This window comes from Emydura macquarii, unplaced genomic scaffold, assembly GCF_026122565.2.
Source record: "Emydura macquarii macquarii isolate MOO-44397 ecotype Brisbane River unplaced genomic scaffold, CSIRO-AGI_Emac_v2 contig_1045, whole genome shotgun sequence".
NCBI lineage: Eukaryota > Metazoa > Chordata > Testudines > Chelidae > Emydura > Emydura macquarii.
In genome coordinates, this window is record NW_027131182.1 from 6154224 (window position 1) to 6169740 (window position 15517).

Consider the following 15517-nt stretch of genomic DNA (forward strand, 5'->3'; position numbering starts at 1 on the left):
GAGGTCGCATCCATCTCTCTCTCTCTCTCTCTCTCTCTCCCTCCCTCCCAGTCTGCAACCCCTTTTCTGCTCCAGGAGCTGTGGCTTCCTCTTCATGACTCAGCCCTCCACCCAGGTCTCCCAACAGTTTCACTTCCACTGGTTTTTCAAGGTCTTTCTCCACAAGCAGCAGCAGGCAGTCCTCATACCTATTGCCCAGACTATGTCACTCCAGTAGTCTTAGTGTCCCCTGCCCTTAGTAACACCATTCTGCAGTGGCTGGTAGGGGAACCCAGGCCCACCCTGTACTCTGAGTTCCAGTCCTCAGCCCTGTAGCAAACACTCGAGGTCTGCAATTACCTTACTGCTTTCACCCCAGATTCCTTCTCACCATGCTTCTCCTCCCTTATCTCAGGGAGAGGGACTGCAGACTTCCTCCCTGTTGCTCTCTATGTTATTATCAGCCTCCTGGCTTTATAGGAGCCCCCGCCATGTTCCCTCACATGTGAGCTTCTTTCTAATTAGCTCCCTTCACTCAGCTTAACTGGCTGACTGGGCCCACGTGGCCTAATTCGCGTCTGTATGGCCAGTGTGGGGAGTACACCCTATTACAGGAAGACTTCTTTGTTTAAAGGAAATAAGAGCAACTAATCTGATCTAGATCAGGTATCAGGCCAGTGGAACTATGCTGATTTGCACCAGCTGAGAGTCTGCCCATGCACTTTCCTTCTCAATTAACCAGTTTATGACCATGTCTTTTCTTGACTGCGATTACTCCATATTAGTGAGAAAGGTGCACTGAAGAAATTCTCCATGTGATGCTATAACAATGACGTAGAATTGCCTGTGAATAGGGGATCCCTGGCAGATTGTTCAATTTGCAATGTGAGCCATGTCAAATATAAGGGTGATTGACTCAAATCTAATTTACATGTACTCACAGATGATGTGTATCTATAACAGTCAGCATTTACCAATAGTTACCACACCGGCATATCTGAACTATCACAGTTATTTTCTCTTAAGTAGACTGTAGGGAAATAGTTCTGATATTCCTGACACAGTGGGGGGAGAAAAGGAATAAAAATTAGAAGCTGTGAATAAAATGGATTGCCTAGGAAGTAATTTCCTTTAATTAAGAAAAATGTCCTAGACTGCAATTGTTTGAAAATCCTCCATTAATCGTGGGCTAGTTACTGTATGTGTAGGTGCATGCGCATGCATGCAGAATTTGAACTGGATCTCCTCCTTCTTATAGCATGGTTTTAACTCTCAATTACACAGTGGGACACACCATTTAATAATACCTAGGTCTTAAAGCATTCTTAACCCTAACCTTTTTAATAGACATATCTGAAAATGTAACCTGTTTGATAACAAGGATTAATATATATTAATTCTTTGGCTAAGGTGGTAGGGGAAAGAAGGTCTGGGGCTAAATTCCAGGGAATCAAAAGTCCTGGGTTCAATTCCCAGCTCTGCACAGACTTCATGTATGGCCTCAAGCAAGTCATTTAACTTCTTTATGCTTCAGTTTAGCCATCTATAAAATCTGCCTCACCCTAATGTTGTTATGTTACTATAAAGTACATTGAGATCCTCAGACATAATGTAGGAATGCAAAGTGTTGGTCATTGGTCTCTTTCTGACCTATCTGATGTTTATTGCTCCATTTGCCACTCACATTTCCTCCTCAACAGACTTTGAAGCTGTGGAGTCACTAAACAAGGTTCTGGAGCGCTCTTATTTTACTAAGAGCAGCTTATGCTGCACTCAGAACCATGGAGACAGACACCTGACTTCTGAGAATTGACTTTTACTTCTAGTGAAGTAGTCCCCTACAGCAGGAGTGTTTTTCTTCTTAAAATGGCAGTTTTAGTGGAATTATAACTAATACATAAAATTAATCTGGATCGGATTGAATCTTTGTGATGCAAATTGTACCCTAAAAGGCTTCACTCTGACTGGAAATAATTAATAAGTTTAAAGAGATGAATAATGAATGCTAGCAGAGGGGAAAATAAATGTAGAGTCTTGGTCAAGGATAAAAAAATATTTTCAGCTGACATTTGAAATGAGCCGTGAGATACCAGAAGTCAGAAGTGGACTGAGGAGAAGGATCTTTGCGAACCATAGTTAGATTATGTGGAGTGACATAGAAAAGGGCCAAATTACATGCTTTCAGGTTACTTCTCACAATCAAAGAGCATTGGAACTTTGCTCAGCAGTTCCATCACCCAGATAATCAATCTTCCTAATAATTACCCCAAGAATCACACCTCAATTTATACACGATGTTGAGGACATGCCTTTTTGTACCATTGAGATTCAGTTTACACTTAGAGAAGCAAATTATCTTCTAAATCATATTGATGTCTGGGTTTTAGCATAGAGAAATGAATGGTGTTTCTACTGGTAGCTTAACAAAAAAATTAATGATATTGCATTGTTAGTAAACGTAAAATCAAGCTTAGCTGGACAATATACAAAGAAAGGATGCATTTTCCCTGTGCTTTTGTTTTATTTCTTAAGTCTGTTCCATATTTGGCTGCTTTACAGTAGTCCCCACTTGGTAATAGTAATACTTTGACGTTACCAGCCATTGAGGCAATCTGGCGTACTGGCTGCATGCACATACCACAAGGCCACTCATTTTCTTCTCTTCTGTTACCGCAGGAGGTAAGCCTTCCAAGAAAAGGGATACACCGCTGGGTCCCATTAGATGTGGAAACTGGCTGGTAATTGCTGTAGGACCCACTAATGGAGTGAGAATGGAATAAATTTATAATGTTCACAAATTGCAGACTCATTCTTGAGAGCTGAAAAGAAAAGAAAACCTGACTGTACCCCAAAAGATACATCTGATAATTCAAGCAAAAGTGAAATACAATATCTTTTAAAATCCCATGTTTTATTTAAGAAATTACAAAAACCAAAATTCCCTCCATCCAAATATTGCATGCTGATCTTGCACCTGACAATGTTTATTTTTAAAGAATGCTCCAAATCCATGAACTTTGATCTGCTTTTCTTCTGAAGTCTTTTGCCTGCCTCTATTCTTGGGCTAAGAAAAATGTGTAATCTGATTTCTAATACGATTTAGATGTCATTTTTATAGACTCTGAATATTAATTTGTAATGTGAAACTTTTGCTTGGTCTTGCAGAATGAGTGAATTAGGTTTGATCAACATGCTGGTGATGTCTTGTAAAAATACAGGGCTAGAGCACATAATCCTGACAATTTGTAGGAAAATGGCCTTTTTTAGTAGAAATAAATTCAGACCAATCAGGGATAGGATTAGTCATGCTTGACCTGCTAAATTGAAACAGACAGTTATACAGCATCAGACGTTCATTGCATTGACCTTTCTAATGAGAAATAGGTCTATTAGATCTGTTTTACTCTCCTGTAAAATATTTTATGAATCTGAGTGGTGCTTTCCATCATTTAGGTACAGATCAAGAGATGGAGCGGAGGTTACAATGTGACCAAGTAAAATTAGCTTTTTGTTGGCTTGTCCAGGTAGAACATGTCTAATGTGTTAGCTTGCTGACCTCTTTTCTCACTGTGCCAAAAACCTCAAAAGACCAGTCATTAGTGAATACCTTTTATGAGAAGAATAAAACCAAAGCTATTCAGCAGAAGTCCTTTTGGCAAATCTCATGAAGTATGCATTCTCTCATGCTGTGCAGGACAATGGCAAAGGGCTGTTTAGCTTTCTTGTCACATCCACAGTTCCAGTCTTCAGAGACGGCTTCGAGGTTGACAGCTGAAGCTGACTAGTTAAGGGCAAGGGGGTGGAGAGGTGTCTTAAGTTTAGTCTCTTAAAATGACCCAGCTGTTCCCATCTTATACCCAGCTGGTGGATGGGGATTTGCCATTGCGACTGGGCAGCAAAAGACCAGAGACAGGTGCTTGGTAGTTTTCTTTCTGCAGAGCATCTAACGTTCAGTCTCAGGAGAGCATGGCTGATGCTACCTTGTGTACTGTGTATGCTACCTGCTATCTGTGTTTCTGCCCTCTTTCAAAGGAAGATAGTTATGTGGGGTCACTGTCAACCCAAAACACTTTATTTCACCGAGAAAGTTAAAACATACAGATTTCTCTTTAAGTGTATCTGGAAGTTTTCAGCAAACAGAAAGAAAGCAAAGGGTCTCCCCCCTCTTGTATATCTGTTAACTCACTATGCTGGAGGGCAGAGGAGATTGCTCCCTCAAGGCATATTGGCAGTGACTTTGCAGAGGCTCGTTCACTTTCCTCTGGAACAGTGAGTAAAGTGGATTGTATCCCCCTTTGGGGGCTTGTATACCACTCAGTCAGTTTCGTGCCACTGTAGGGGTGGGGAGCAGGCACTGTTGGAACAGAGACCCTGTCATCCTTCTCTGTGTCTCAGGTGCATGTGAGAAAAGAACAGAGTATTCTTTTGGCTGCAGGCAGGATTTAATTAAAATCAGATGGTGCATCAGATGCCTCTTTTCTTCATTTTATCTTTCTCTCTCTCTTTCTGCCTTTCAAGCCATGTCCCACTGTGATCCCAGCAGATGAACAGGGACTGAGACAGTTGTGCATTTCCAGAACAGCTGGCATATGCCTACACCTGCCACGATTTCTGACAGTGAAAGTCCTTCAGCTTCTTTCATCCTCTCTGGGGATATTGTCCAATCATTTGTCTCTGAAAAAGCATCGTCTAGCTGAAAGTGCAAAGAGCTGGAATTTGGAAACCTAGTGAATGGGCCCCTTCGTGCTAGCTAGCGCCTTGTCTTTTTGCTCTACTGACTTCATGGATGGCAGAGCTACTGCTGAGATTGGCAACAAGAGCTGAGATCTGGTCTCATAGTTCTCAGGTTGTGATGGTCAGCAAGACAGAATCATTCAAAGGTGATGCACAGCCTGAATTGGGCAAGCTGTCTCAAGAGTGAAGTGGTTAGGGCAAAGGAGTGGGAGTTGGGAGTAGGTTCTGTTCCCAGACCTCCCAGAGACTTGCTGGGCAGCTCTCTTAATCTCTGCGCCTCCATTTGACCACCTGTAAAATGAGAACATTATTTTCCTCTCTCATGGAATTGTTGTGAGATTGAATTAATTTAGTGTCAGGGGCCTGGGCCCAGCATAACTAAAAGATCCCCTAAAGCTCAGCACGTCCACTGTTCAGGCACAATGAAACTTTCTATCACAAGGTAGAAACTCATTTGTGCAGAAGACAGAACTTTATTGGCATCTGGTCTCATATTGTAGAACAAACTCCCCTAGGATCTGAAGTCTATCACAAACATCACCACCTTCCCCTCTACATGGAAGGCACATGTCTTTGACCTGCTTTCTCTATCAAACACAGAGCAGTAGATTTAAAATAAACACCCCCCTCCCAAATAAAATACTGCATACAAAATTCCCCTCCTGGGAGTGAATGAGAGCGAATGAACCCCACATGACAGATGTTTGTTGTGTCAATTAATGCACTACTGGCAGACACTCAGATGTCTGGTGAAGAGGGCACAATAAGAACCTGTTGAGAATAAAATGGAATTTTGAACCTCAGAAGAAATGCAAAATATCATGATCACGTCAGAGTGAAGTTTGCAGAGCCATGCTCAAATGCTGAACTTCTGTCCCTGTTGTAGTAAATTAAACATGCCTGCTTGGATTTGAAGCTATGAGGTGAACCTAAGCCAGGGGCCTTTTAAAAATGTACAGAATATAGGATGATCTTCTCACTGTAACCCCACTTGTGTGAATATTTAGTTCTCTTCGATCAAGTTTAATTAGATATTAAACTCTGAATGATACTAAACTGGCATAAAAGATTCACTTTCACTCACTGAATGCATTATATTCTAAATGTCTCTGAAATAGTGAAAAACCAACCAACCAAAAAACACAAACCAAACACCCCGCACAAAAAAACAAAACCCAGAAACTTATATAAATCTACTTTCAAGCAAATGTTCTCATTCGTTTCCAGTTACAAATCACTGTACATGATTTTTAAAGAAGGCTTTTCAGTTCACACTTAAACTCATATTGGAATAAAGAAAACACTTCTATGCAATTAAAGTAATAGATTCAGAGATTTTTAGCCTATGATAAAAATCAAAATAAAAAAAAATTGTTTCCAAAGGAATTTCCTGATGATTTTGAAGTCAGAATATTTAGTAAAGGAAAATCTCCCAAGTAAATATATTAATAATAATAATAATTAGCTTCACAAGACCTGAATACATTTGTAAGAATTTGACTTCCTGTGTGGCCCTTTGATATCAGGCAGACTGTTGTCTACAACAAACTAAAATGCTAAGGAATAGATAAACAAGCTGACTTTCCTGAAAGTGTAGTAGTGTAGGCCCTGATCTTGTAAACATCTACATCCATCTTTAACTTTAAACCAGGCTGAAAAGTGCAAAGGCTGCAGATAAATCTTTACAACTCCAGAGGGGTTGCTGATGGCTCACATTTCAACTGGGCCTGGGGGGAATCCCCTGCTGATTGGCAGCTGTAAACACTTTCCCATCTCTTGTGATGAAAGCAAAGGGGAGGGGAAGAGATCCTCTCCCCCTCCCTCCCTATGAGCAATGGGGACAGCTCCTCAAGTCTCTCCTTGCAACACCCAGCCTGGGAAAGGGCAAAGGAGACCTTACTGCAGCCACCCCCTGCTGCAAGCCTTAAAAGAGGGGAATGAAAAGCCCCTAGAGCTGCAGGAGGAGTAGAAGTAAGGCTGGGGAAGGGCAGAACAGATGTGGCAGCTGAGGGGGACAGAGCTGAGAGCAGCTGGTGGGGAAGGTAGGTATATTTTCATTTCTGTAGAAAATGATACACCTACCCCACACATTTCTTTTAGACTGCTTCAAGCACTGCTTTAAACAGGTGAGTAGCCCAATTGACTTCAGTGGAACTATTCACATGCTACAACTTAGACATGTACAAGTGTTCTCAGAATATAAAACTTAATTTTGTACCGTTTGCTTGTGCCTTTGATCACACACAAAACTTGCTAGATTCAGAATGACAGTTCATCCCAATACTCTTATTTTTTTAACATTCTTTTTGTCTCCTGACTTTAAAATCAATATAAAACCCTTTAAATGTTTTAAATTTAAAGTATGCCAGAATAACTGATTATATTTGATAAAAATCAGCCTCTTCTTTATGCCCCCAATTATCTTTTAAATAAAGATCATGTATAGCCTGTGCCTACAACTTGTCAGGCATCCCTGTTTGGAGGTATAGCTCCTAGATCTTCTGTGACAAATTAGAAAATATTGTATTATAAAGAAAGTGAATAGTTAATTTTAGTATTGCCATGTGCAATTTCCCTGATGTTTGGAGACAATTAAGGGGAAAGACTCAATTCATTATTGTGTTTTTAAAATGTATAGGAATTCTTGGGGTTATTATTTTAGGTGAACTCTTCCAATGTAGCTTTTTGGCAGGGATAGATTAATCTTTTGGTGAAAAATTAAACAATCATTTAAGCTGTTATAATTGAAAACAGGTGTTCCAGCTGATTCACGCCTGGGTTCCTATTAGTGTCTCCCCCCGGAAATGCTTTAATCTCTGTGTTTTTGACACATCAAGGATCAGATATTTCCTTCTGCCTTCCCACTGCAGCCACAAATGTTTTTGTGCAAGCCTCAGTAGATCAGATTCAGAAATTCCCACTTTGTCCACAGTGATTTCCAGGGAGAGGAAAGTGGTCCAGTACTGTTGGCGTGTTGGGAGTTAGGTACTTAGGCACTTGGAAAAGATCGCACCATACATCTACCTTTAAAAATCTGGCACCTTTGCCTTTCTGTGCCTCAGTTTCCCATTTGTAAAATGCATATAATAGTACTACTCTCTCCCACAGTGGTGTTTGAAAGGGGAATTGACAATTAAAGATGGTCAGGTGCTGTGTTGATGGAGACCACATAATTACCTAAAACAGAAAAATTGTTTTTATTTTATGTAGATATGACAGGAAGAGAAAAATCAATCTCCTCCACAAACCACAACTACCATCTCCGCATGAAATGACCAGGAAATTCTGAGTGGCTATGATGTATGGCAGTGTATGTATAGATAGCCACAAATAATTCATGCTTTGTTTGATAGCTTTTGTAAGCTCTGTTTTAGTGACTTTTTTTTTTTTTTTTTTTTTTTTTGAATTTACTACCGCATGCTCAACTGAAAACTTAAAACACACACACAAAGCCCCTTGCGCCCTTGAGTTTCACCTTTTAGAATTCTACTTGTTCAAAGAATTAGCTATAAATCCCAGCAACAGCCTCTGAATGGCTAATGGCTATGTTTCTTAGCAACTTGCTCCAGGTGCATTTGACTTCTTAGCTCAGTTACCCTTCCCTCCCAAAAAGCGTAGTGAAAAGGGTCTGTCTCTTGTTATGACGTTTTACAAATCTTTACTGTTGCCATTGTGGTACTTCAGGACATTATGCTGTAAAACTTACTGCATTTTTCTCTCCAGCCATCAGATAGTGACAGTACAATGTATAATTGTTCTTATCTTTTTGTGTCTGGCCCAGAGGAACACCTTTGTAATAGAATGAATGAAACTGGAATAGTCCCAGGTAAAGGATATGTAATTTGAAGAGTGTCTGGACAAGCCATTTTGCATGGGCAGTCTATATAATGTTGATGCATTATAAGTGTGTGTTTGCGTGTGTGTGTACGTGCACGTGAGTGTGCACACGTGCGGGGGCAGGGAATTGCTGCATCTCTCGCCTCCTTTCCTGCATTCCTTTCTGCTCCTTATACCATGTTTAAACCAGCCACTTTACGTCTCTTTTGTCCCTCCTTGTCTTACTCCACACTGGATCGACACCTAGAATAACTTCCCCACGATCACACCCTAGGGCCCCACCATATTCCATTTCAATACCTCAGTACAATAACCATCCTTCCGTCATGTGCAGGCTGTAGTGCTCGACCCCACCCAGCATACATTCTCCCTGTCATGCTCCTGTACCAGGGCTGGACTGGCCACAGAGCTGTGTGCTCATCATAAGATCCTTTAGTGCTCTTAGTGGTATGGCTGAGGTTCATTCAAATACAGTGTTTTACACACAATGCCACCTAGTGGCTAAGCAATATAATGCGGTTTGGCATTCCATTACGCTTCCTGTTCAGCCTTTTTGCAGCGTCAGCTGGTGCGCAAAAGAAATGGTGGGGCTGCAGGTTCCATGGCTCCCCTCTGCTTCCTGCCCTCATGCCTCTCCCTAAAGGCTGACTAAACACTTGCCCCCCTGATAGGAGGTATCATAGGGGAAGGGTTTTGGTGGGAGGAGATGGGTGGTTGGCAGGGAAATGGGAAGAAAAAGAGGCCCACCCTTCCCTCTCACCAGATCTGCCCCTTTCCCTAATGAGAACCTGGGGTACTTTACAGTAAATAGCAGGAGAGGAAGAAAGCATAGTTATCCTTCTGCAACCTCTTTAATGTTTGCTCCCAGTTATGGCTTCTCTCCGCACCCCTTCCCTACTCTCAGGGTCTAGCTCCTACCCTCCTGTCTTCCCCCAGTCACATACACCACCATTTCACATCTAGCTGTCTTAGTGTTTTGTACAGCCACCCATCACCATGGAAGCTGAGTCCCTTCCACATAAACATCAACAGCAAAAACTTTAGTGGACTGCAGTCTTGGGCATGTCTTCCTTTTGGGGCTCAAACTCTGCTTGGGATAGTGTTTTCTTGAGGTTACATTAATTCTCTATACACATACCCTCATATCTCCCATCACATCTTTATTCACTCCTTTCATACACTCAGCCCTTCCCAATCCAGCCAAATGCCCCCTACCCCCGGCTCAGAACCCCTCCACTCCCACATCTCTTGCGTTGCTCCAACCCACCATCCCCTTTTCAGACCCTTTCCCTGCAGGCTCACACCTTCCCAAACAACTCCACCAGGTTTATAACTCAATCCCCCACACCAAAGCCGCATTACCTGCCTCCCACCCACTGACACAGTAGTTCCACTCACCCAATCCTTCCCCTGCCTCACCAAGGTTCATAGCCACATCCCCTTCAAGCTCAGAAACTCCCCTTCCCTGTCAGGCCAGCCGCCCACCTCAGTGGCTAGAACCAGGGCCAGATTTAGGGACCGCCTGGGGTGCCAGGCTTGGGGGCTGCCGGGCTCGGGGTGCTGTTTTTGCTGTTAGCAATGAAAGGGTAACTAGAATGTTGGAAGCAAAATGTTTCAGGTATTCTGTGTGTGGATTTATTTTTCACTAACTTCCTGGAATGTTCTGGAACTTTGAAGAGTCTCATGGAACTTTCCAGACTTTCTGAGAACTACATTTTCTTCACACCTCCTAGAATGTTGTCAGCCAGGCCCTCGCGGGTGTATTGGGGGGGGGGGGGGGGGGGACATCTCATCAGTCTGTGAGATATAAAAACGAAGGTATTCAGAAGTTTAACAAATGGAGGGGGAACATTGAAGACGCTCCTTGCCTGAGGCACCATTTGCTCTAGAGAGCCAGCCCTGCTAGGAGCCTTAGTCAAGGGGCAGAGCCAGAGCTGTTGCAGGACAGGGTTAAGACAGGCCAAAGCATTGAGTAACCAGACCCCTGCTGCTGATCTTAACAGCAGACCTGCAGGCTGCCCTCAGCTAAGCAGTCCTCGTACAACCCCCCTGAGCGTCTTAATCTGCCTGGAGGCGGGATTGGCTAGTTCTCCACTCAGTTGAAAGTGCTCACGCCTCACTCTCCCCAGTTGACTGTTAATCTGCTATTACATTATTGCCAGCCAGTTTTGTCATCCCAAAAAACGTGGTTTGGACCATACATCCCCTTTCAGACTTCTACAGCTGGGACAGTCAGCTGAAGATAATTTGCCCTCTAGGAAATCAGGAGAGGCCGTAGGTGTGTTCATTACTTCCTCTGATGTAATTCCCAGGGACGCTATTGCTAAATATGTTGCAGTTAGGAAAAATGGAGTGAGACTCCACTCAGTAGAATTTATCCCCATCTAAACAGGGAAAATAAGCTTAAAACCAAAAGAGAAAAGCATTTAATTTAATAAATATCCGTAGCTATGTGTGATGCAAAAGATCCTAATTCATGTTAATACCCAAATCCCAGGAATCCATGAAATTTCAAGAACCAGAAGGTGTTGTTTAAAATGGAGTCGGCAGATGTAGAAATGGAAAACAAGAATTAAAACAGGTTTTACTGTGTCACATTTAATGAGAGAGTGCACCTGTGTGGGATAATGACAATAACAACTTACAGGTGCCTTGGGATTTATGTGGCTCTTGCATGCAGTGGATCGGGATGATGTGCCCCGTGCTAGAAGGAGTATCAAGGAGATGTGAGGATATGATGGGGCTGCTTTACAGATGATATAGTACTATTACACCTCGTGAAGGTTTAGCATGAATGCTTATGGTGCAGAAAATCAGGAGTTCTAAGCAGAAGCATGGAGTCCATAGGTGAAAATCCTGGCTCAATGAAATCAATGTGACTTTTGCCATTGACTTAAATGGGGTTTCACTTAATGTGCAAAAGTCTTCATATGCATGGGATCAACACAATCTCTGACCAAATCCTGTGCTTTGTATGCAAGTACAATTATTTTCATTGGAAATACAACCATTTGCAAGTTTCTGACTTCAGGCTTTTGACAATTCCCTTGAAGACTATATCCCGCAGACTAGAGGTTTACATTGTTGTGTCCTACTGTATCATAGTGTTAGAAGATGGAAAAAAACAAACTACCCCCTCCCCCACAATCAGCTGTGACTGCATAAAGAAAAGAACAAATTAAGTAAACAAAACCAATATGGAATGATATGAATCATACAACAGCACTTGTAATAGAACCAACGTATCCGTGTCTGATTCACTAATACATATTCATTCAGATAACAAAAACCTTATTCTTGAACAGAAAGCTGCTGGTTTGATTTATTTCTCCCAGTCAAAACAAGTTGAAAAAACCCCCTGCTAAATTCGTCTTTATAAATCCTGACAATCTCGTATTTTTACCATCTGGTTTGGAGAGAGAACTGAAGATGAGAAAACATTTTATTTTGCCATTACTATTATTTGTATTATGTAGCACCGATGAACCCCAGAGATGGGCCAGGACCCCATTGTGCTAGTACTGTACAAATATAGATTATATAGCCATGGGTTAGGTGTAGGGTGACCAGATAGCAAGTGCGAAAAATCGGGACAGGTGGGGAGTAATAGGCGCCTATATAAGAACAAAGCTCTGAATATCGGGACTGTCCCTATAAAATCGGGACATCTGGTCAACCTAATGAGGAGTTTTAGAGGCTTTCCAGCCCAGGGGAGGATTTTCTTAAAGGTGATACTGAGCATTTTTCCTCCATTCTAAATTATAAAAATTTGGCCTTAGTGTCATTAAAATGTGATACTAATCTTCTTGGTTACAAAGACCATTGTTTCACTGAACTGTTTGACTCTGTGAAAATAATGAATATTTTCCTAAAAGCAGATGTGAAAATGTTTTCAGAGGGTTTTTTTTTTGTTTGTTTTTGTTCCAGGCCAATATACAGCCAAACAGTTCTGTGCATGTGCGAAACAAAATTTCCAAATTCTAACATTTCTGAAATGTTGAAGCATCTGTTAAATAACAGGACCATTCTGGCCCATTTTTGCTGAAAAACACTCACTTGGATGAAAAATGGCAACATTTGCACATTTTATTTCACGAAATTGGCCCAGTTTAGAGAAAACAAAATGCAAAATCCTGAAATCTTGGAGGTTTTCAAATTTCACTGTAAATATTTTTTTCTTTTGCAGAGCTATAATGAGGAGGGGAAAGGAATTGTTAGAAGCAGAACTACAAACAAAATTCTGGAGTTTGACTTCCTAGGTACTCGCAGGGACATTTCCTTTTCCCTCCACCTCCTGTCTCTTTGATTGCTCCCCCTGTCCCTAAGTTTTGTTTTGACTTGCAGTTGACCCCCCGCCTTCAAAATTTCAATGTAAAATTCTGTCAAAGCTATTGAATTTCATCTGTGTTTCACACCAATTTCATATTTAACAAAGGTGGTCGAAATCTTTCAAATTTTGCTGAAAAATGAAAAGGATGAAATATTCACAATATTTGGCCATTTTTGTTTAAAATATTCAAAATTTGACCAATTCCCATTTTTTTAAACCGGCTCTAATATGTAGCTCTAAATTTAGTGTGATTTCAAAGGAAAACCAAGCTTTGCTCAGAATTGGGACTGGTTTTTCTTAAAGGCAGTGAATGTTGTTGAACTTTCAAACATGGTCTGAGGGCTTCTCTGAATTTGGATCTTTTGTACTGATGCATCAGTTTAACCTCCCCCAGCACAGGTGCACCAGTTTAAACAGGCTTGAGACTTACCCAGAGGTAAGAAAAAGTCATGCGTTTGTAATGAAACAGGCATGTTCTAGGAGTCTTCAGTTGTGCTTGAGAAAATTTCTGCACAGCTTTAGCTAGAAGCTATTAACATACTTGTTCCCTCTTGAACAATATGTGAGGTCCTGATTCAGCAAAGCATTTAAGAACATGTCTAACTTTCAGCATGTGCGCAAGTCCCATTGCAGTCAATACATTTTAAGTGTGTGCTTAAAGTTTTTCACAGGCTTAAGTACTTTGCTGAATTGGAGCCTGTGATAAAGTAACTCACCAGCCAGCGTGACGCAGCATGACCTAGCAAGGTCTCTTCCTCAAGCACAACTCCAGCTGACAGCAGCTCCAGTCTTGCTGTGGTCTACTTCTCATGGCTCAGCCCTATGCTTGGGTCAACTGTGGTCCCAGACCTTAAGGGGTCAAACCAGGTCCTGTACATCTGTAGATCAGCGGCTTCAGGCCAGGTCTTTAGCCTGACTTCAGACTTAATTGTGCTTTCCAGGTCTTGTTTTGAGAACCTTCCTGCCATCTTCATTGATGAACCAGTAGGGAAACACAGGCCCTCCCTCTTCTTTGGGTTCCAACCCAGGGACCCTGTAATAAAGAGCTGTCTGTCTATCCACACATATCTTTATACCTACTTTCTACCATGGTCCACCGGCCCCTTCTGAGGTGCACTCATCCACACATCCCAAAAGGACACCATAATAGTTCCAGGGAACAAAGCACGTATGAAAGTCCTATGCCAGGCCTACTGATCCTTACAGAGGCTCTGGATCTAGCAGTCTTTATAGTTATCCTTCAGCCCCAGTCAGGCCCACCTTCAGGGAGTCCTGAGGTAGGCACTGGCCCTAGCTAGCCCTCTTTCAAGGGGCTAGCATAAGAGGTCCTCTCTCCTTCCCAGTTAGCCTCTACTGAGCTGAGCTTTTCCCCATTAGCGCCTCTTGTCTCTTCTTGAAGATGAAGCGTGTGTGTGTGCAAGTGTGTCTCTATGTGCGCACTGCTAGGCATTCAGTTGGGCAGCACAAATGCGTTATTTTCGGGGGTATGGCTAACCTGCATTTGGGGTGTGTGATTGAAACGTGTGTAGACTTACCTGAGCTAACTTTCATCTATCTAGCTCCAGGGCCCAAGCACAATTTTTTCAGGCCCAGTACAAACTTGTAACACGGGTCCCCTCCCACACACATACCACAATCCCTCATCTCATACATACAATCTCATGAGCCATGCACATTTTTTTCCTCCTGGTAATGGGTGTTGCATCCTAGGCTGGGCTCCCCTGGGTCTCTGGCCCCGGTAAAGTGTATCCTTTTTCCCCCACATGTGGAGGTCCTGGCTAGCGGTACCAATGGCAATGAAGACATGGGAACGCAGACTGCAGTGTGGGCTAGCTCTCATTTGGTCAGATAAGGGCCTAATCCAAAGGCAACTGAAGTTAATGGGACTTAAATGAGGTTTGGATCAGCCCTCTGGTCCATTTCCTTGACAAAGCAGATTTACTTCCTACAGTATCTTTTCTAGTTCTTTTTTTCTAGTTAATTTTAAATGTGGCAGTTGATGGTTTTATTTTGTCCCACTTAAGTGATTACACCACAGTGTAATAAATTTGATTTGTTAGGGGTTTGTTAGTTGTTAGCCTAGGTTCCCTTCCATTATTACTAGGTTATGTCTTCACTGCTCTGGCGGCAGGCATCAATGCAGTAGCATCGATTGAGCAGGTCTTTGTAGACCCGCTTAGTTGATCGGAGAGCGCTCTCTGGTAGACTGAATTAATCCACTTACCCTCCAGTCAATGCAGCCTTACTCCTTTTGGGGGTCTCCTGTCGACACAGTGCTGTGAAGACGCAGCACGACCTGGACAGGAGATGCAAGCTACGTAACATCTTGTGTATATTCCCCGATTGACCACCACTGCAAGTGTAGACCAGCCCCTAATTATACCCCATTGTATGATACTATAATAAATAAATACAATTTGTGCAGGCTGTGTAAATAGTGCAGAGAATGTGCTCAATCACAAACTAATTGATAATTCATTATATATTGTACCAGAGGTCATTTTCTACTCATCACATTAATCTCCTAGACTTTAACACCAGAGGGGACTGTTGTGCGCATCCAGTCTGACTTCCTACATATTGCAGGCAACCGAACCTTGGCCGCCCATGCCTATAATAGACCCAGTTACTGAAGTC

At 42.2% G+C, this 15517-nt stretch overlaps 1 long non-coding RNA gene across 1 annotated transcript; it reads right to left on the reverse strand.

The window, feature by feature from the left end:
- Window positions 1-1636: 1636 nt before the first annotated feature.
- On the reverse strand, window positions 1637-5004 carry LOC137151279 (uncharacterized). Its single transcript, XR_010919226.1, has 2 exons — window positions 3587-5004; window positions 1637-2798 (listed from the first exon to the last, which is right to left on the reverse strand). It is a non-coding gene; the product is annotated as an uncharacterized lncRNA (long non-coding RNA).
- Between the last annotated feature and the right edge of the window lie 10513 nt (window positions 5005-15517).